Source organism: Ambystoma mexicanum, chromosome 7p, assembly GCF_040938575.1.
Source record: "Ambystoma mexicanum isolate Mex_15411 chromosome 7p, UKY_AmexF1_1, whole genome shotgun sequence".
NCBI lineage: Eukaryota > Metazoa > Chordata > Amphibia > Caudata > Ambystomatidae > Ambystoma > Ambystoma mexicanum.
The window spans coordinates 703,672,340-703,694,818 of record NC_090939.1 but is presented as its reverse complement, the minus strand read 5'-3'; the positions used below and the strand labels follow the sequence as shown (position 1 = coordinate 703,694,818).

General features: G+C 47.3%; 1 protein-coding gene and 1 long non-coding RNA gene across 2 annotated transcripts in view; one reads left to right on the top strand and one right to left on the bottom strand.

Moving 5' to 3' along the window:
• LOC138526267 (uncharacterized) overlaps positions 1-22,479 on the top strand; it is a 282,649-nt gene that overhangs the window by 158,446 nt on the left and 101,724 nt on the right. The window contains exon 2 of the long non-coding RNA XR_011283534.1: positions 18,937-18,975. This is a non-coding gene — a long non-coding RNA (uncharacterized lncRNA). The remainder of the gene's footprint in view (positions 1-18,936; positions 18,976-22,479) is intronic.
• The window catches only part of BMX (BMX non-receptor tyrosine kinase), a 628,237-nt gene that overhangs the window by 539,556 nt on the left and 66,202 nt on the right, over positions 1-22,479 (bottom strand). The window lies entirely within an intron of this gene.

Below are 22,479 nucleotides of genomic sequence, written 5' to 3'. Positions count from 1 at the left end.
AAGTCCTCAGTAAGGGCAAGGGTGTTTTCCTCCTTAGGTCCGCATATACTGGACAAAACAGCACAAAATGCAAAAGGTCCTCCACAGGGCACCGACAGCAGAGGCAAGCAAGAGATTGGACATTTTGAGACCAGTTTTTGGTTCTAGCCCCAAGCCATAGACAGTCAAATCACACTCTAGTGAGTGCCCAGCGGTCATAAGGTTTATCGCTATATAGCAAATAAGGCTGAATGTTGTCTGCAGTAATTAGAACAAAGTGCCTTCTATTAGCAGAAATATCTAAGACGGAGGACTCTCTGTTTGATTCAAGGATGGACTTAAAGTGTTGCTTATGGGCCCTTAAAACACATGGAGTCAAAAAGGCTGGAGGACAAATAAGGCTTGGACAATTTAGCTGACTGACACATTTCTGGATGTAAATAAGCCACAGTATTTTTTTTACAGCCGGACTTCTCACCAATGCTGCTTTGATTTTATGTGAAAGGACGTCTTTCTGGTTTGACCATAATGCCAACCAGTGCGTGACAGGGGCCAATAGCCACTCATCGGCAATATGTGGGCACCCAAGTTCCAAATGGGTGCCATAATTTGGTGCAGACTGTGGTAGCCCAAGTAGTTTAAAAAAAAAGTGTTCTCAACATTTTCAATGCTTGAGATCTTTTCCATGCCCCACAGTGCGGCCCCATAGTTGGTGGCTGTTTCTCTATGGACGTAGCATCAACGTACTTTGGTTAAGTCTTGGACCATATAGTACTAGAACTAGGGTACTGAAGCCTTTGAGTGAAATTGAGCAGTTAGCTGAAGCAATACCTGATAATACAGAGATTCTGAAAACTAAGTTGTTTAATACATATTATCCAAAACCATCTGAAGTGTTCGAGAATCTTTGTTTAAATGAAGTAGCACAACACTACTCGTATCGAAATATTGAAGCAAACAGTGACAGAGGACAGTTTAAAGTGCATGGATGTACTGGTTGTCTAGTGACACATTAGAAGGCAAATCTCATTAACCACATACAACTGTCTTGCCAAACTACAGAGAAAAAGGAATCATTTTATTTTTGTCTTTTGCAGTTGTTCTTACCATGGTGTGCAGACAGTGATTTGCTTACAAACTTTTGAAGAATAATTTTTTGTTAAAAAAAGCAAAATTACATGTAAAAAATGTGACCAGTACTTGAAGTTACTGGAGAAAGTACTGTGTCAAGAAGAACTTTCGGCAGCTGAATTGGCAAAAGGGACTCCTGAGGGAAGTCAAGATTCTGCAGCATGACGTCAAAATGTGCTCGGTGAGTCAATTATTCAAACTGATGTTGAGCTTGAATAGAAAGTGCAATAGAACAAAGTAAAGTTGCAGATGCAAATTTTGATGAAATAGTTACTACATTTACAGGGTAATTCATAGAATTCAGTGCACAAGTGGCGCACGCGGCTGGCGCACAGTGTGCGCGTGCGACTTTCTGGCTGCGTGCGCTAAAATCCATTTCCGCGCACAGCGGATTCATGGATTTTAGCTACCAAAACCAACCGTGGCGCACAGTGGCGCAGCGACCCTGCAGCAGCGGCAGTTACGCCCCCAAGAACGCCCCTCGCGCAAGGAAAAGCCATCAAAATCCCCAATCCAGCGCAAAGGGCTGCGCTAACCCTGTATCAGTATACAGGGCCACCACACGGCAAGCAGGGAACATGTTTTACTGGGGTTCGTGGGAAGTTTCACACGCGATCGGAGCGTGGTATGTGTATTTCGGGTGTGGGCGGGAAGTTTCACACGCGATCGGAGTGGGGTACATGTAATTCGGGGGTGCGTGGGAAGTTTCTCACGCGATCGGAGCGGGGTACGTGTAAATCGGGGTTGCAGGGGAAGTTTCACACACGATTGGCCCTGTGCGAGTGGGGTACGTGGATTACTGGGGTTCGTGGGAAGTTACACACGCGATTGGCCCTGTGCGAGTGGGGTACATGTATAACTGGGGTGTGCGGGAAGTTACACACGCGATTGGCCCTGTGCGAGTGGGGTACGTGTATTCCTGTGGTGCGCAGGAAGTTACACACGCGATTGGCCCTGTGCGAGTGGGGTACGTGTATTCCTGGGGTGCACGGGAAGTTTCACACACGATTGGCCCTGTGTGAGTGGGGCACGTGGATTACTGGGGTTTGCGGGAAGTTACACACGCGATTGGCCCTGTGCGAGTTGGGTACGTGTATAACTGGGGTGCGCAGGAAGTTACACACGCAATTGGCCCTGTTCGAGTGGGGTACGTGTATTCCTGGGTGCGCAGGAAGTTTCACACACGATTGGCCCTGTGCGAGTGGGGTATGTGTATTCCTGGGGTTCGCGGGAAGTTAAACACGCGATTGGCCCTGTGCGAGTGGGATACGTGTATTCCTGGGGTACGCGGGAAGGTTCACATGCGATTTGCCCTGTGCGAGTGGGGTATGGGTATTCCTGGGGTGCGCGGGAAGTTTCACATGCGATTTTGCTGTCAGAGAGGGGTAAGTGATTTTCGGGGGTGCGCGGGGAGTCCTACACATGAATTGGCAGTGTGGGTCCTCCCAGGTGTTCCCTCTACACCCTCCACGGCCCCTGCACGCAGCCCACACCACAGGGGACTACCCTGCACCCCTGGTCATGTCCCGCAGGCAGCCCATCCACCATGGGCATGCCCCCCAGCCAAGCCACATGTCAACTTGCACTACTGATCACCAACTCATGTCCCCCAGCAGCCCCACCCCCCAGCAGTCAGGGGCACCTGCCAGCAGGTCCCCACTCATGTCCCACACATGTCCCCCAGCACCCCCACCCCCCAGCAGTCAGGGGCACCTGCCAGCAGGCCCCCACTTATGTCCCCCAGCACCCCCAGCCCCCAGCAGTCAGGGGCACCTGCCAGCAGGCCCCCACTCATGTCCCCCAGCACCCCCACCCCCAAGCAGTCAGGGGCACCTGCCAGCAGGCCCCCACTCATGTCCCCCAGCACCCACACCCCCAAGCAGTCAGGGGCACCTGCCAGCAGGCCCCCACTCATGTCCCCCAGCACCCCCACCCCCAGCAGTCAGGGGCACCTGCCATCAGTTCCCCACTCATGTCCCACACATGTCCCCCAGCACCCCCAACCCCCAACAGTCAGGGGCACCTGCCAGCAGGCCCCCACTCATGTCCCACACATATCCCCCAGCACCCCCACCCCCCAGCCGCCATGGGGAACCTGCCAGCAGGCCCCCACTCATGTCCCCCAGCACCCCCACCCCCAAGCAGTCAGGGGCACCTGCCAGCAGGCCCCCACTCATGTCCCACACATGTCCCCCAGCACCCCCACCCCCAGCAGTCAGGGGCACCTGCCAGCAGGCCCCCAAACATGTCCCACACATGTCCCCCAGCATCCCCACCCCCAGCAGTCAGGGGCACCTGCCAGCAGGCCCCCACTCATGTCCCACACATGTCTCCCAGCACCCCTACCCCCCAGAAGTCAGGGGCACCTGCCAGCAGGCCCCCACTCATGTCCCCCAGCACCCCACCCCCAAGTAGTCAGGGGCACCTGCCAGCAAGCCCCCCCTCATGTCCCACACATGTCCCCCAGCACCCCCACCCCCAGCAGTCAGGGGCACCTGCCAGCAGGCCCCGACTCATGTCCCACACATGTCCCCCAGCAACCCAACCACCAGCAGTCAGGGGCACCTGCCATCAGGCCCCACTCATGTCCCCCAGCACCCCCACCCCCAAGCAGTCAGGGGCACCTTCCAGCAGGCCCCCACTCATGTCCCACACATGTCCCCCATCACCCCCACCCCCCAGCAGTCAGGGTCACCTGCCAGCAGGCCCCCACTCATGTCCCACACATGTCCCCCAGCACCCCCACCCCCCAGCAGTCAGGGGCACCTGCCAGCAAGCCCCCACTCATGTCCCACACATGTCCCCCAGCACCCCCACCCCCAAGCAGTCAGGGGCACCTGCCAGCAAGTCCCCACTCATGTCCCACACATGTCCCCCAGCACCCCCACCCCCAGCAGTCAGGGGCACCTGCCAGCAGGCCCCCACTCATGTCCCACACATGTCCCCCAGCACCCCCAACCGCCAGCAGTCACGGGCACCTGCCATCAGGCCCCCACTCATGTCCCCCAGCACCCCTACCCCCAAGCAGTCAGGGCATCTGCCAGCAGGCCCCCACTCATGTCCCCCAGCACCCCCACCCCCCAGCAGTCAGGGGCACCTGCCAGCAGTCCCCCACTCATGTCCCACACATGTCTCCCAGCACCCCCACCCCCCAGCAGTCAGGGGCACCTGCCAGCAGGCCCCCACACATGTCCCCCAGCACCCCCACCCCCCAGCAGTCAGGGGCACCTGCCAGCAGTCCCCCACTCATGTCCCACACATGTCTCCCAGCACCCCCACCCCCAGCAGTCAGGGGCACCTGCCAGCAGGCCCCCACTCATGTCCCACACATGTCCCCCAGCACCACCACCCCCCAGCAGTCAGGGGCACCTGCCAGCAGGCCCACACTCATGTCCTCCAGCACCCCCAATCCCCAGCAGTCAGGGGCACCTGCCAGCAGGCCCCCACTCATGTCCCCCTGCCCCCACATCATGACGATACTCAATCATGGGCCTAATGGTCAGCCACATCACACCCCAGCCACCCCACCCCAAAGACCGAACCAAGTATTGCATCCACCCACATAGAAATGCCCATTAAATGATACAACCCGAATGGCAAGTATGTAAATGAACACATGTCCGTCACACACACACAATGGGTGCAAGTGAATGTGAAAACCCACATCATGAAATGCATGAAATCAATGAGAGAATACCACACATCAAAGTATGAAACAAAAATGTATTGAACCCAAAATGAATGTAATGAAAAGAAAACACACAATAATGTGAAGAAGAAATAAAACGCAGCATGTCCAGAAAATAATGAAAAATATGAAATCAGAATTCAAAGAAATCCAAATGAAAATGAAATGAAAATGTGTCCAAAGTCCAACAAAGCAAATTCAAGGGAAAAAAATAATTGAAATCCATTGCTCCATGGTGAAATGAAAAAAAATAATAATAAATACACTGTTCAACTATATACAAATCACCAATCCAGGGTCCATGAAACCAACAAATGAAATGAAACCTACAAAAAAGACCACCTAATAAAGAACTATATACAAAAACGTGGTGCATTGTCCAATCGCCCCAAAATAAACAAAAACAGAAAGGAAACCTAACACTATCTAACTATATACAATGACGGCGGGCAAGTCCTGCGGCTCACTCTGTGCTGTCCCGGGCCAGGCCATCATCGAACTCCATGTCAATGTCCCGGAGGCGGGCCGCTGCCCTGGCCCCGAGGTCTCGCAGGGAGGCACTCATGGCCTGTTCCAACTCCCTGCGAGTTGCCTCGAGGCACTCTGCCCGCCTCAACGCCCGACGCATGGAGAACTCCGCCCTGACCATGGTGAGCTGCGCCTCTTCTGCCCGCCGCCGCTCTGCATCTATCCGCTGGCCCAACCACTGCCACACGGAAGACACTCCCATTCCTGGGTCCTCCTGCCCCCTGGCCGATGCCTGCCCCTCCGATGTTGATGGCCCCGAGCCATCATTGCTCCCACCTACAGTCTGCTCCTGCTGCTCCCGCTGCTGCTGTCCATGTGCCCTGTCCGATGGTGCCTGCACATCCTCCATCAGATGGTCTCCAGCTGTGGTGTCCACCTCTGCTGGACCGCCGACTCCCAACTGTGGCAGGGATGTGAGCTTCACCAAGCTGGCTGTGTTGGTCGGGCCAGGTCCACAGGGGGCCCTGGTGCAATCTGGGCCGGAAGACGGTAGGGAGAACGACTGGTGCATAATCTGCACAGAGGAGGAGAGGTCCACCAGAGTGCACGACACATGTAGGAACCCACCGACCAGGGCCCCTCCCAAAAGTGCCACGTTGCAACGCTGCTGTTCGTGATGGCGTGCGTTCTCCGCCCACGACGAACGCACGTCATCATGAATGTCACGGGTGCGCAACGCGACACCAATCAGGACGGAGCCCATACGGTCATGGGACCCCTCGTCCGCGGGTAGTGGAGAGGCAGATGACATGGCACTCTCCCCCACATGCGGACGGGCCTGGGATGGGGCATCCCTGCTGGTGCATGGTGGTGCAGTTACAGGGTCAAGGACAGGGACATGCACAGGCTCCTCTGCGGTGACCTGTGCTGCCTCCTGACCCTGACCCTGGACTGCGCCACTTGCACCAGTGGTACTACCCCCACCAGGCCCCATTTGCGGCTCATTAGCGGGCTCCTCCACTCTGTGGAGACCACCAACCTGGATTTCTCTGTACCGTCTTCCGCCATTGCAAGCCCCTGTGGGGGCTCACCCGGCCCTTCTGCCACAGCCGTAGTGGCAGACGCGGCACCAGCCCGCTTGCTCCCGGATGATGGCAAGTCCTGGGAGGGTGGCTGGGCCTTCCGTCGCCGCCCGGTGGAGGCATCCCCACCGCTTGGCTCCACAGCGCTGTCTCCGCCCTCTTCTTCACTTGACGCTGCGCAGAGGACATAGAAAACAAGCATCAGGGTACAGTACAACATTCCCCTAGATAGGAAGCAATAACACATGAGTTGCAGTGTCTAATGTCACTTCCATCCTGTCCCTCCACAACACATGGGTGAATGCACGCGACACACATGCATGAACAGGCACGGCGCCTGCAATCAACACCAGCATCCATGTACAAGGGCCTCTATTAACCAAAATCTAGCCTTCAAACTCACATGCATCATGGCTCACACTGATCCCATGCACACACATCACCGGAGGGTCATGCATCATGCCTTGCACACCACAGACCCAGTGGATAGACACATTGCATACAACGTGACCGCACTGCATGAGTGAATGTGCACATCATCACATACATGTGTCATGAATACATGGCGTACCTAAGTCACACACACACTTCTCAGACACACACACATGTGCACCATACATGTACATGACAGCAGCACCCATCCCTCACACCCCCACCATGTGCAAGAACAGACACTGGCATGCTTTCATGTGTGTATTTGCCATACTGCTACCCATGTTCCATTGTAACTCATGCACCAACCATGTGGTTCACACATTACTGGTCTCACATGCATGACCATGATGTCCCTGCACACACAGATCCATACATGGCCTATGTCACACATACAGGTAAGTATCAGACTACCAGCACACTGCAATATGCCCTGTCTCACACACCAATGCTTGGCCACTTACCGCTCAACTCCAGACGGGTCTTCCTCTGCAGGATCTGGGCGTGGAGCACTGGGCCTACGTGTTCCAGGACCCTCATCTGGACGTCACTCATGCTGACCCGGCCCCCCTCCACGAGGCGCCGGGCCTTGTAGAGGGTCCTGACCTCAAGTTCTCCCAGCGCTTCTTGACATGCTTGATGTCGCGGGCTGCCACCCCCTCCGCGTTGATGGCAACCACTACGTTGTCCCAGATCCTCTCCCGTCCTTCCTTGTTGGCGCTTGATGTTCTGAAGAGGGCATCAAAATGCCCCAGGACATGCTCCACCAGGACACCAACTTCCTTCACACTGAAGCTAGTGGCCCTCTGCCTCTCTGGCTGGGGGTCGCCAGTGGTCTCAGATGGTGTTTGCCCCGACATGGCGACCCCCGAGGCAGGCGTGGGTGGGCAACTGGCTCCTGGGGCTGGGCTGTGGAGCGATTGTATCCCAGTTGGGAGTCTTCTGTTCCAGCAGGGGTGGACACAGCAACTGGAACCCTGGCTGACGTGCAGGCACCAAATAGCAGGGCATGTGGGCAGCAGGCAGGCAGGTAGCAGCAGATGGCAGGTGGGAGCGTGCTCGGGGCTCTGGGGGGCAGTAATTCGGACTTCTGGGCAGGAGCGTGCTCTTCCGTGTGTTGTTGCGTGGCCAGCTTGATACGGAGTGATTTGGCATGTGAAAATCTTGCATGTCAGCGTGTAATTCGAGGAAAGGCCCTATGCGCGTAAGCGCGTCAGCACCCGTACGCGGTTTCATTGGACCAAAGGCCCTTGGCGCGTAAGCGCTTCTGTGACGTGACTCGTGTGGGCGTTTCCCTTGTGATGTGGGCATAGTGGTTCAGCGGGCATGAAAAAACTGCACATCCACGTGTGGATGCGTGTAATCCGAGAAAAGGGCCTACGCGCATAAGTGACGTGACGTGCGCGGGCGTTTCCATCAACACGGGTGCATGTTCATTTTAGACGTCCACAAACTGCACGTCCGAGTGTCAGCTCGTGTAATTGGAGGAAAGGGCCTTAGCGCGTACATGCGTAAGTGACGCTGTACGTGTGGGCCGCTTTAAAAGGTACGTGTAGGACCCCATTCCCTTGTACGTGCTTTTCGTGGTGAGTGAGTGGGTGAATTCTGTACTTCTTGTCGGTTCACACGCGATTACTTCACAGCGTTTCAAGTTTGTACTCCCTGTTACCTCTGACAGCGTTCTTTATTCTTTTTGGGCCTGTTTCCTCAAACAGCGTTCAATTCTTCTTTTGTCCTGTCTCCTCAGACAGCGTACAATTCTTCTTTTGGCGGGGGTGTTGCCAACGCGGACACGTGCGTCTTTTTCACGTTCTTTTTCCAGGCAGACGGTGAGTCACCAACTATGCTTGCCCCGTGTGTCGCGTACCCATTCAGAGGTCATTGTAGGCTGTGTGTATTACGTGTACGCTTATTTTTGTGTTTCTGGGTGCCACAGCGTAGTGCGGGTTCATTTTTTCACGCACGTGGTCTATGAGGGGATGTGTGCACGTTATTTTTTGATTTTGGGCTGCCTGTGCGTTGCGTGACCCGTCATCTTCCCCCAGGGATCACAGACAGCCTTATTAGAGCACTAGGGTACAAATTCCATTTAGTACTCTACCCCTTTCACCCCCAATTGCCCAGGACAATAGTTTACTGCTACTCCCATACGCACAACAACATCAGTGCCATGGTTGGGAGGCGACCAAGCGGTAAGGGAGGCAAAGGTGGCTGACCTTCAAAAGGTGGGCGTGGTGGGCGCAATAGGGGACGGGCCGGGATTTGCAGGGTGCCCCTAGACCCCATGTGTGGAGGACCAATCAGGGACACCCATGCCCCCTCACTCCCATGGTTGAGGGAAACGTGGCTGACACCATCCCAGCTCAGCCCTTGTTGGACCAGCCCATTGTGGCACCTGACCTGGCACAGGATGACTCCCAGGCTGACTTCCAGGTCAGCAAGTCTAGGCCACGTGTGGCGGTGCAAGTTGGTGTCACCAAGCCACGTGGATCTGGGGCAGCTATGTCATCTGCTGCCCCAAGTAGGCAGGGTGGGGAGGCTTCAGGGGAAGCTGCAGCTCCATCCACCCCAGCTCTGAATCTCCCAGCCAGGACAGTGTCGGTCCAGGTCCATCAAACTGACGTTCCCCCTGCCAACATCACACTTCTGCCAATGCCTGCACCAAGGCCTATGGTCATTGTGCATTTCCACACTCCTACTACCCAGTCCACCGGTGCTTCTGCCCCTTCTGACCAGAGCGGCGTAAGCCACTCAGGCTCCGCTCCACCATTGAAAAAGAGGAAGAAGGGTGCTCTGGCACAACAGGCTGAGACCCCAGACACGGCTACACAATCCGGCACATCAAGGAAGCCTAGCTTTAATAACCAGGAACTTGATGCACTTGTGACATTTGTGTCGGCACATAGCCACGAAATGTTGGTGACTGCAGGGTGCAAAACCACACCTGGTCAACGTAGGGCACACTGGCATACCATCGCGGACCGCATAAGTGCCCTTGGATTTGTAAGGCGCACAGCTGATGATTGCTACAAGCGGTGGAATGACCTGAAACGCAGAGCAAAGAACAAGCTGGCCTCAAATCATGCCGCTACTCTGGTGACTGGCGGTGGGTCTCCACAAGAGGACAACAAACTCACTGAACATGAGTCTGTTGCTGGGACCTTCGTCACAGAGGAACAGATGCAAGGTGTGGTAGAACTACTTGATTACGAGGCATTGTCCGGTGAGTGCCCAATGCGTGTGTGTGTAATCCATGTGTATGTTGTTTGGGTGACGGGTTCTGATTGAGAGCCAGGTGAGGGTGTGCACTCCTGAGTGTTATGAGTAACCAATTTGCTTCCTCCCATGCATTCACGTGCCTTGGATTTGGGTATGACTGTATCCCTTCGGCCCACAGTTGCCAATTACGCCCAGATTAGTGCACTTTACCTTGAACTGTCATCTTGCAACTACATTGGTCAGATTTTGTAAGTGTTCATTCAGGCTGATTGTTTCCACTCTCCCATTTTTAGTATACATTATTCTGCCCTATTGCAACATATGTGATATGCTTTGGTCATTGTTTACAGCCCACACTGGGCCACTACTTTTACCTGGTTATGTTAATGATTACACCATTCAGGCCAATGGAGTATTGGGCTGCAGAAATTTTTGATTACGGCCTGTTTGCATGTGGAAGATGACAGGTGTTTCCTGTAATGTTAAAGTGACCAACCATTGATCAGCCCACATTGACTGTTTTATTGGACACTGGATGTGTTTCAGTGTGTGGCACATGCATATTTTGCAACACTATTCAGCATCAATATTCGCATCATGTCAATGTGACATGGATGTGTGACGGTACTCATTCACTGACATATTGCTGTAGTTTTGTAATTTACCGTGGCTATGCTACGTGACATCTGTGTGGTGGCATGTGTCATGTATGTGTATTGGACATGCCACTCACAGCCTGGTGTGTGATGCCAGTGCTACCCAACATGCTGCAAATGTGTTGCATATCCATCTTGCTCTCCCCAGTGTCTGCCTTTTTGACTCCACTTCCAACTCTTTGACAGTGCATGCATGGCAGGGTTATAGTCATGTGGGACATGTGTAATTCATGTACTGGATTTCTGGCTTGTCACGGCCTATGTGTGTGCTATGGTGCTCATGCCTGTTTCCATTTGTTGTGTTTCATGTTTTTGCAGGTGATGACGCACTTGGTGCTGTTGAGGTTGAGGAGATGGTGCAGACCCAGGAGGAATCTCAGGCATGACCGGGCACCAGTGGGGGACATGGTGTGGTGGGTAAAAACCCAATCTTACTGCAGACCATACTGTCCATGCCTCTGGGTGCACCTCCCCAGACCTCTATTCAGGTGCTGAGTCAGATGATGAGACTTATGTGCCGTCGCAGGTAAGTGTTTTTGGCAGGGATTCTGTTCTGTCCAACCCACCTGGACCAGGGGTAGAACCCGCTATGGGGATGTCAGTGTTGGTAGGTCTGCCTTTGGCGGTTACGGATGCAGGGTCACACTCCACAGCATCTGATCCTGTTCCTGGGCCAGCAGATCAGAGGGGAAATGCAGTCCTGCAGCCTCAGGCAGTGCCAGCACAGCAAGGTGTAGATCGCCTTGCCCCAAACAGGTGTGGTGCCCGTCGACGCGGTGGCCGTGCCCCACCAGGCAAAACTGTATGGGAAAACTCCATGTACAGTATGGCAACCCAACATGCAGCATCAGTAGAAATTATGGCTCAGGCAATGGAGAGGGTGGCCACTTCCATTATCCCCCCTGAAAGGCAGATGGAGCAACAACAGCAGGCAACAGACTCCATTTGCCAATCACACAGGGAAGACATGTTGGCGTCCAACAGGGACAGACGGGCGGCACTGGAGACTCTGCGCGAATCCATATCAATAGAGTCCCAGGGCCATAGGGAAGCCCTGAGGGTAGAACTACATAACCTCAGGCAGACTCTGGTTGCACTTGAGGCTTCCAGTAATTTAAGGGCAGAACACCAGCTGGAGCAGCTCACACGTTCGCTCTCAGCTGAGCTGCATGCAACATGTGAGGAGATCCGGGCATCACGCGAGGCCATGCGTGCAGAAATGCAGGCAACCCGTGATGTGCTGCATGAGGATCTCCGCACTTTAATCCTACAGAATCAGACCTTCCAGCCTGCATGCTTGCTGCCGTGGAGGACCATACCAGGGCTTTGCGTGGGCTGCCTCCCATAGTGCCACCACCTCCTGATGCAGCAGCAGAGTATGAGCAGAGGGACAGCAGTTCTCCCACAATGGTATAGCCGTGCAGGCCATGAGGTATTTTTTTTTCTGCAACATCCACACAGGTGGGTGTTGGTGTGCACCCTGTCCTCAAACCTCCTGGGTGGCCTCCCCCACCCCCCGCCCCCCACATGGCCATTTTTGATTTTTGATTTTTCTTTTTTTTACAGTGTGTTGCCTTGTGTGGCTCCCATGGGCATCCATTGTATTCCGGCTGGGCACATGCAGGCTTGTCCTGACTTTGGGTTAGATGCTTGGGTTCGTGAGACACACACCCCTCCTGCTTCCTGTTTCCATGGGCTTGCAAAGGGTGTGACCAAGTGACAGTGAATAACACAGTGACGTTAGGCTCCCATGAGCTGTGTGGGCAGTCTGTAGTCAATACTGTGTAGACATCCCTAGTGGTTATTGTTGTTGTATTGTACACTGCATGGTGTATTGATATGTGCTTGGGCATCCATGTCTTCCTCCTAATCTGCAGGTTCCTTCCTCATGTCTTCACAAGGCCGTCTACTTTGCAGATGCAGTTCATGTTGTATGCAGTGCACTGAGACATTTGCGTGGCAGCAACACTCTGCAGTTGGAAGGGGTCGATGTGCTGGCGTATTCAGGTTGTAAGACTACCACTACTTGAACTTAGGACTGTCATGTTTTTGCATTTTTCCATGTTGTGTTGCAGCACTGTGTTGGTGCTAGGTATTTGGTAATGTGTGCTGTTAGTTATACATTACTGGGAGCATATTGTGTGTGGGCAGTTTCCATTAGGGACAGTGTACTTTGTGACACTTGTGTCAGGGCTTGTGCATTGCTTTTTTTGCTTTCACATTGCATGACATGCCATGGTGTGTTTGGTGGTGGAGCTGGGGAGCGGTTGGGTGACATGGCGCTGTTCTCATGTTGTATTTAGCAAGGGGGTAATGAATTTAGCAGCATAGATGTATGTCTTTTGATGACACAGCATTGGTGGTGTTTGGGTAGGTAGGGATGCACACAATGTAACACTTCCAGGTGACCAATCTCAGGCTGGTATGGTTGTGACAGTTGAGTGTCCCTTATGTCATCATCATTTATTTTCAGCTGGTATGTGCCTTCGGCTGTGTGCACTCCACAGGGGTGTGATTTTAGGTGAAGTAATTAGCCACCAGCTGCGTACGGGCTGGCTCACCACGTGCCCTTTCCCCTCCCATGTGCAGCGGGTGTGCATGTGGTTGGGGATGTGGGGGCACCACCATGTCCACCAGCAGGCCCCGGCATATTGCAACGTTGTGCAGGACACATGCTGCCACTATGATCCTGCACACTACTGGGGGAGCATATAACAGCTGCCCACCAGAGCGGTCAAGGGAGCGAAAGCGTGACTTGAGCACTCCGAATGTGCGCTCCACTATGCCCAGGGTTGCAATATGGGCTGTGTTGTATCTTACCTCGGGTGGTGTGGTGGGGTTACGAATTGGCGTCATCATGTGGGTGATCAGAGGGTAGGCACTGTCCCCTGGAGAGGTGGTGATGGGTATCATTAGTGGGGTTGTGACATTACTCAGTATCTGACATTCATGCATGTGCAGAGGCATTTATACTCACCAAGCAGCCATGTATCGCCATGCCGCCCAGCTTCTAGGGTTGACATTCTGTAGATGAAACTGTCATGGGTGGACCCTGGATAGTTGGCATATACTGAGGTGATGATTCCCTTGGCATCACATACTACCTGCACGTTGATAGAATGCCAGTACTTGCGGTTTCTATAGATGTGCTCAGATGCCCTGGGGGGACGTAGAGCCACATGGGTGCAATCAATGCCACCTAGCACTTTGGGGAATTGTGCCACCCCATAGAAATCCTGGACGGCAGCCTGCCTTTCTGCAGGTGTTCTGGGCAGGTATACGTGCCTGCAGACTGATGGGCGTGCAGTCATGATGGCCAACAACTGGTGTAGGCAGCGTGACTGCATGGCCTGTGACACCCCCCCACTATAGCACTTGTCCGCTGAAATGATCCAGTGGCCAAGAAGTGCAGTACATTGAGGACCTTCTCCAGGGGGCTGAGTGCTTGGGAGCACAGGGTGGGTGATGTGAGGTCATCCTCCCACTCGCTCACCAGGTCGAGTATTATGTGAGGTGGAAACCTGTACCTCCCATACACCTGGTCATCAGGCATTCCAAAAAGGCTGGTTCTGGGTGTAAAAATTCTGGGCCTGACTATCCTCCCCCTCCTCCTGCGGTATCCCACGACCACTGCTGCTAGGAACGGTATATTCATCTTTGCGTCTGGGCTGATTTGTTGTTTGCGTGCACTTTTATGCTGCGCGGGTCCACGTACGCCTGCTTCCTGCTGGCGTACGTGTTTCTGTATTAGCGTGTCTTTTTTGGCGCACGCATTAGCCCCGTTCAATTCCATGAATACGTGTTGTAGACGCGCGTTTGGGCGTTCTGTGCATTTGCCTCCTGTACTTCCCCCGTGACGCCCACATTTTCACGCGTTGTTCCCCATTCTGCGTGTTACGCCCCCTGTTCCGCCTACTTTTGTTGTGTGCGCTGTGCTTTGTGCGCTTTCGCTGTGCGCTTAGCGTACGCTGTTTGGAGACGTGTGCGCCAGCGTGCGTCACACAGAATTTAAGCGCACATCCAGGGATTTACACACGCACAGACTTCCATGAAACGCTGTGCACGGGTTTCGCTGCGATTTTCGCACTTCCACTGCAATTCGTATGCTTTCGCACACTTGCGCCGAAAATTTCAGCGCACATTCATTCCATGAATCGGCCTCTTAATGTAGAGCAAAAAGAAGTTCTTTATAAAATTAAAGATAGGTTCTTACATGATTTACAGCATAACAAGCATGTTCTTGTGTACAATGTAAACCTGTATTGTTGTATGTTAGTGGTCAAGCAGGAACAGTTAAACCTTTTTTTAATTCATGCAATAATAGTTTTGATCCAAAATGTTACGGATTAATCTTTGTCATGAAATGTAACTGCTCCAACAGGTTTGGCAGCATTTGATGTAGGAGTTGTTACTTTACATCACCTATTGATGTTACCAGTGCAGCATGACAACAAACTACAGTATCGAAAACTTGTATCAAGTGCAGCACAAGAAGTAGGAAAAGTTCTTAGAAAATTGAATACCTTGATTGTAGATGGAGGTATGGTGTCTAACCTGATGCTAGCTTTAATTCACTTAAGCAACTACAACGTTTTGTTTGGAGGTAAACATGTTCTGGTTTGGAGACTTGTTACAATTAACTCCGGTGAAAGGTCAACCAGTTTTCAAAATGCTGCAATCTAAAGATAGTCAAAAAAAGTATAGGATGTATTTGTCATTTTAACCTTTAGAATTGTTTTGAATTCCAGGAATTTACCATTAATATGAGGCAATTTTTAGACTTGGAGTATGCAGAAATGCTTAATGGGATTCGTATAGGTGTTCTTGAGGAAATTTGAACGCAGTCTCGAAGGGAAGACTGATTTCTAAATTGTTTCAAGCAGATTTCAGTCCTTCTGATGTCATGTTGACTCTTAAGGAAAGACATATTTCTTGCATTGCTTTGATGTGCCCTCTTGCAGAGTGTAAGAAGTTTAACTCCACAATGCTACTGTCAGAGAAGGAAAATATTGTGGAGATAAACTTGTGCGACGTTTTATATGGTCATGTTATACCTTTGGAGGTCTATAGGAGAGAAAAGGTTTGATTGGGTCAAATAGAGAATTCAATTTCTAAAACAGCAGATCTGGAAGGTTTTTTAAAACTGTGCATTAATGCATGAGTATTGTTAAAGAGGAATTTGAATGTAGGAATTGGTGTAGTTAATGGAGCGATGGGAAGAGTGGTTGCATTTCATACTTTTCCTCAGAGTACAAACATTGAACATGATAAAGTGAACTTTGATCATGTGGAACAAACTCATTTGATTTCTCTGACTTCTACACATTTCATGCTTTTTAAGGATACCTTTGTGAAAAGAGCACAGTTTCCATTGTGGTCTGCTTATGCAATAACTATTCATAAATACCAAGGGTTGACTTTAGAAGCAGCACTTATTGAATTTGGCCATACAGTAATTAAAGATGAAACATCATTTTCAGCTTGTCTCGTGTGAAAAATATAGTAGGATTCTTTTTAACAAACTTTGATGAAAGAAAGGTCACAGCTGACATTTCTTGCATTGAAGAATATAATAAGATACTTGTACTGTATGCTCCTCACCTGCACCTTATACCTGTACTTGCTAAGCCCTTCTCTAGGAAACATTAGGATTAAGTGAAACTACCTTGTAAAAAAAACCTTTCATCTTAAGCATAAAATAGAACAGAATCTTCTGAAGTTGCAGAGTTGTTCAAATATGACACACTCTCATTGCAAATTTAGTAATGAAACTGGAGTTGAATGCTATTCGAATGCAGCTTTGTGTATGTTGTTTCAAATGACACCATTGATGCAAGAAATAGCTTCCACAGGAGAGATGCAGCTATGTGTTGAACTTTCATTTCATAAAAAGTCTGTAGATGGAAAAACACAGTATGCATTCTGCAATGTCAATTCTAAAAGTAATAGGTGTTGCAAGTGGAAATCAACAATTTACTCAGGACGATAGTCAATCATTTTTAATGAATGTCTTTGATGTATTAATGAAGGAAACAATTAGTGTAAATAGGTATGTAGGAATTAGTTACAAGTGGAATCATATGCGTCCACTATGTAAGAAAGTTGGGTCTACTCCAGATCTTTGTGAAACATTTGTATATGTGCCTATCCCTGATCAGAGAAGTGTACACTTTTTTGATCTCGTAAGTGAAGCATTCTATGACATGCAATGCAGTGACTGGTTGTAATTTACAATCAACACTGTAAAATCTAGTATTTAATAAGTATGTATTGATTATGTTTCAAAGATACAGTATAGAAGGTAGGAACATTAACACATCTACAATGAATTTTAAATGTGGTCAAGTTTCTATTTGTAAGAAAACTTTTAAAACGTGTGCAATTAGTTTCCATAAGGGGGGGGTCCATTGATTGCAGACATTTCACAACATGGGTGCATACAGGAATACATTGGTTTGTTTGTAATGACTCTATAGTCACACACCAGGCGAGACTGCCAAAGGGTTTAAAGAATGCTTAACTAATGTTGTTAGAAACTATGTTTTAAAATATATGTGTAATTTTCTTTGTGAATATAAACATGCAAAATAAAGGTTTAAGATGGTAAAACAGGGTAATATGTGTTGTATGTAAAGTAGTAGAGGGATTGTTACTAGGATGTACTTTATAACTATTATGTAACAAATGTACAGGCAATATTCAGACGATTATATAAATTAGAAGAGAAAACAGCATTCTGCAATTTTTTACTGCTGTTTTATTGTGTAAAACATATGTACAAGTGTTCCCTATAAGTGCTAGGTTACGAAAATTGTTACATATACATTATTTTGAGTGTGAGGGAGTGTAGAAAGGTTATGACTGCATCTGAAAAAAGTAAACAGTAGGTTGTAGATACAAAAAACAGATAGTGTAATGTTTGAAAAATAAATAAGATCTTACTACTAATTACAGATGTAAGGAAGAAGTTAGATATATTGTGTTTAGTTAATATGTGTATGGGTGGTGAAGTTAAGTATGTGCACAACATTTTTTTTAAAGTATTATAATTGAAATAAAAAATAAAAATATCTTACTGAAAGGGATAGTTTGTTAAATGTATAAATATGTTTTAAAAGCAGTGTGACATTTTAGAAAAGTCATATAATCTTCTTAGTCATTAAACTGTACCTGCTATTTTCTTTTGTATGGTAGGTTCAAATAAATTGTCATTATCTTCTTTGGTGTGTAGGTGGCCAAAAAAAAGGCTGCACACCAAGTTATGAAATGGCAATGTAGATATATTTTTTTTTAATGTAGCATCAATTTTGATAGTTAAAAAAATTATCAGTGCCAACAGACGTGTATATAATAATTAGTAGTTTTAAACATTTTTAAATATGATGTGTACAATATGAAATGTCATTATGAACTTCTTATGTGTGTAGGTGGCCAAATAACGCACACAGATTTTATAAGAAGTATGGAAATTACATTTGATAGGTTATTAGTGTCGTTTTTGAGTGTTAATATGTTTACTCACCACAGTTTTTATTGTCTATCTATAATTTGTAATGTAGGTATGACTATACTTTAAAAAGATCAATACTCAAAATAATGTTACAGTGTTGGCATGTCTTCATTTTTTTATTTGTACTGAAGACATAGTTAGGTTATATGTCTTGGTTTCCTGGTGAAGGTTGCATAATCTGAAAATGTCTATCTTATAATATAAAATTATCTTTGTACAGCACTGTAACATATGTGTATTGTACTGAAATGTCTTTATAAGTGTACAAACGATTGACTTTTTGGGCAATTGTTTTAGAATATGCTGATGCAAATCCAAGTTCGTTGTTATGTAAATGGTTAGTATAGTGAAGGTGATAATGCTGGATTTTTTTCCCTATACTGCACTGCAGCAGCTATTACCTTTTGAAAGTGTTCTTTTGTAAAGGGTGTTTCATTGACACAATTTTCATTTTATAAAATCGTTGATATTTTAATTTTACATGTTATGTCAGAGTATCATTTGTATATGTATCTATAACGATTGGTTAATATTTAAAATAACTAAATAGAGGTTGTTTTTTTCTCTCCAACAAGAGGGTATTTTCCTTTGTAGTATGATTAATGAATACAACCTGTTAGTGGTTGTGAACAAGGAATCCAATCAGTATTCACTTAGTACCATTATGAAAAAAGATAAATAATGTTTTTATTTTGTTATTTGTATTTGTTTATTTATAAAGCGCCTTACGCCAAAGCACTGTTATGAACTACATTTTTTATTTTGTTTCAGAGTTGATGTTATAGAAGAAAGAAGACAACATGTATAAAGGTATTTGTTAAGTTGTTTAATAAATTCGATATATATATCTTCATATATGTAATGCACATATACAGAGTTGTATATTTAGTTTTCTGTTAATTTGCATAGCCGCTGCTACAGCATTCATTCACTGATTTGATGGCTTTTGCTTGCACGGCTAAGGCTAGCAACGACTGGGTTCCTTTTATTTACGGCTAGACTGTTTCCCCTGTTAACAATGTAACCATGGCAAAAAACAAACAATTCAGTGGTTTGATTACTGAAACTACATAAAACAAATTACTATATGTATTTTAATATATTTTTGTAGTTTCTGTTAATTTTTTATCTGTTTTTATAACTTAAAAGTTGGACCTTAAAAGGCCCATTTTGTTGGATGGAAAAAGGAGCGTGGAATAGGGGAGGAAAGCACATCAGTGTGAAACAAATAACAAAGGGAATTAATAGAAAAAGAAACATATTTGTATGTATCTTTATTCAATTTTTTTTTTAAAGGCGGAATGAATGCCACTTAAAAAAACTAAGAATAACAGGTAATCTAGTGTTGTGCGATGAACTTCTGCCATTCGTTAAATGTGGCACCTTCCTTGACTACCCATTCGAAACATTTTTTGCACATGACTTGCATCATTGTAAGATTGGGTGTCGGTAACAGAGGAGTCTGTGTAGTGAATATCACTGCTGATATAGAGACTGCATTTCCAGTTGGAGTTGTTGATGTACTGGTTGATGGAGGTTCTGCAGGTGGTGCTGATTGCCTTCTATGCAAGGAATGGGCCCCAAGCATTTTCTTTTATGATGTTCTTGCGCTTTTCTATACTCATCATCCACCTCATTCAAATGCACTTGCACTAGATGGTTTATCATTATTGATGTTCCTAGCCTTTGAGATGGAACACCAGAAGGCTCACGGTGTAAATTGTTATTACGGATGGTCCTCCACCTCTTTTCTTGCACAGTGTTCCTTCACTTTGAAGAAGCGCCAACTGTCTACTGTTTTCTTCATTCTTGTTTGCTTTTTCCTAGGTGGTTATGGATTGACGACCCAAATGATGATGTCGACATTAGTCGTGGTCTCATGTTCAGATATGTTGCAATGTGTAAGTGGGAAGGAAATAGTAAAACTTTTAAAAAGACAACACAAAAAGTCACAAACTGAACAAATCACAGGACAAAGGGAAATAGAATTAGGGAAAACGTGGGTCAAAAGAATAAGGACTTTAAAAGGGAAAGTGCCAAAAGTTCTTTCAGTTACTCAGATCACCTTTCACTAGCAAGTACAGAAAGCAGAATAAATATAAACTTCCCTTTTTGTGGGTGTGGTTATTGTTCGTGACTACATACTTCCGCGCTTGCTGATTGGATAGTGTAGTATCAGCGGATATCCTTATAAGGCGTGGGCGTAGCTGCGCCAATTCGTCTGCACACACGATTGGATAGTCCGCAGGTGCATATGACAATGACGCATAGACCCAAGGATGTAGCAGGTTATATGATTGGTTGGAGAGTGGGGCACATGGTTGCGTATCCCTGGAATTACATTTTATTGTGCTATACGCAAGTAAGCAGAAGACAATGCGATAGGCCGGTAAAAAGCAGGCACGTAGCCGCATGAACATGATTTTTGAATCAATTGGGACTTTCATTGACGCGAGTACACCACCTTTGTTTTTGCTTTTGCTGTATTTAGTCACAAATGCACATTTGGTAGGCGCGGCTATAAAATTAATTTACAAAAAAAAATATATACTTATATATATATAAAGGAACAAACTTTAGTTGCAGGGAAGTTAAGGTGAGCAATACATTGTAACACAACCTTTGAAATTTAAGGACAAAACGTTAGTGGCAGGGACATTAAGGTGAGAACTTAATGCAAAAGAAAATGAATTTCTGCTAAAGCCACCTTAACTTCGCGCCCCTGTGGTGCAGTCTATGACCATAATGATGACATCACGGATGACACCACTGATGGCATCACTAATTACATGTTGTATGAGAACACTGATGACATTACAAATCACATAACTGATGCCATCACTGGTGACAACACTAATTGCTTTGAAAATAACTGATTACATCAATAAAGGAATTAGCCATAACATCATTTACAAGTTAGCTCATGAACATTTTGATTACCTTAATAACAAGTTAGGCCGTGTACTTGGCCATAACAAAGGTGCAGTCACGGGCCAGCACCAATGGCCATAGGTAGTGGTCAGTTAGTATTTAAAAATACCAATGTCCATGGTTAAAAGCCATGCCTAGTGGCCCATCAATGATTTAAAATATACAGTGGCCAACGCTGAAAACTGTAGTCAGTGGCCATGAATAAAGGTCCTGGCTAGTGCCCACTAATATGTTTCAATATATAGTTGGCACAACCAAAGGAGGTGGCCACTGGCTAGTATTGTGTTGAAGACCATGGCTACTGCTGGTTAGTGTACATAATAAAGAATGGGTATGTCCGAAAGACATTGCTTATTGCATTTTATTATTTTAAAATATACAGTGGGTATGGCCAAAAGATGTACAAACCGCTCAAGGGCAAAGGCCATGGCTATTGGCCCATATATGTAAATTACAATATATAGTGGTCACTGCCAAAGGTTGTGGCCAGTGGCGAGTATTTTGATGAAGCCCATGGCTAATACCTTATCAGTGTATATAGTATACAGCAGACACGGTTGAAAGCTGTAGCCATTAGTAAAGGCCAAAATCTACTGTTAGTAGGCTGGTTGTGTTTTTAAATATACAGGTAGTGACCACTATCCATAACTGAATGCCATGATTAGTACCCATTCATGTATTCAAATATATTTGGCCATGCACACTGACCATGGCTGAAGGCGATCTTTAATGAAAGTTACTGTTGTACTGTAATTAGTGATATCATCAGTGATGTCATCTGCGATGCCATCATTGGTATCATTGTCTGTGCAAGAGGGGGTGCACAGCTAAGGTGGCTTTAGCTGAATTTCAGGGGGTTTGTTGCGTTAAGTTCTCACCTTTATGTCGCTGGAACTAAAGTTTTTTCCTATATGTGTAACATTATACTTTTAAAACGTAATACTGAACATTAAATACATACATTCATGCTCAAATGTTGCTTTGTAAGATACTTCTCTTCAATACTTGACCACAATCTGGTTATTGCAAAGTTAATGGCTAATTGATTGCCTCTGCGGCAGCGTAACCAAAAGTAAGGCGATTTGATAGTTTTCAAGAAATTATAAAAATATAAACAATATAAATCTACTAGCTCATCTCATGACATTAGCAAGTGCCTGATAGATTCAAGCTTAGCCTGATTCTTACAAATTCAACAGTAACACTTATCTTTAGGTATATTATATTTAGGAGCAAAGACCGCAAGACCAGGGAGTACATTTAAAAGTAGCAATACAAATGTTCTTCTACACCCATTGGCTGGAAATTTTAATAAATATTGTTGTGCTTAATTGTAGAATGAATTAACAGTTACTATTCTTCAATATTTGTCTGTTTTTAAGC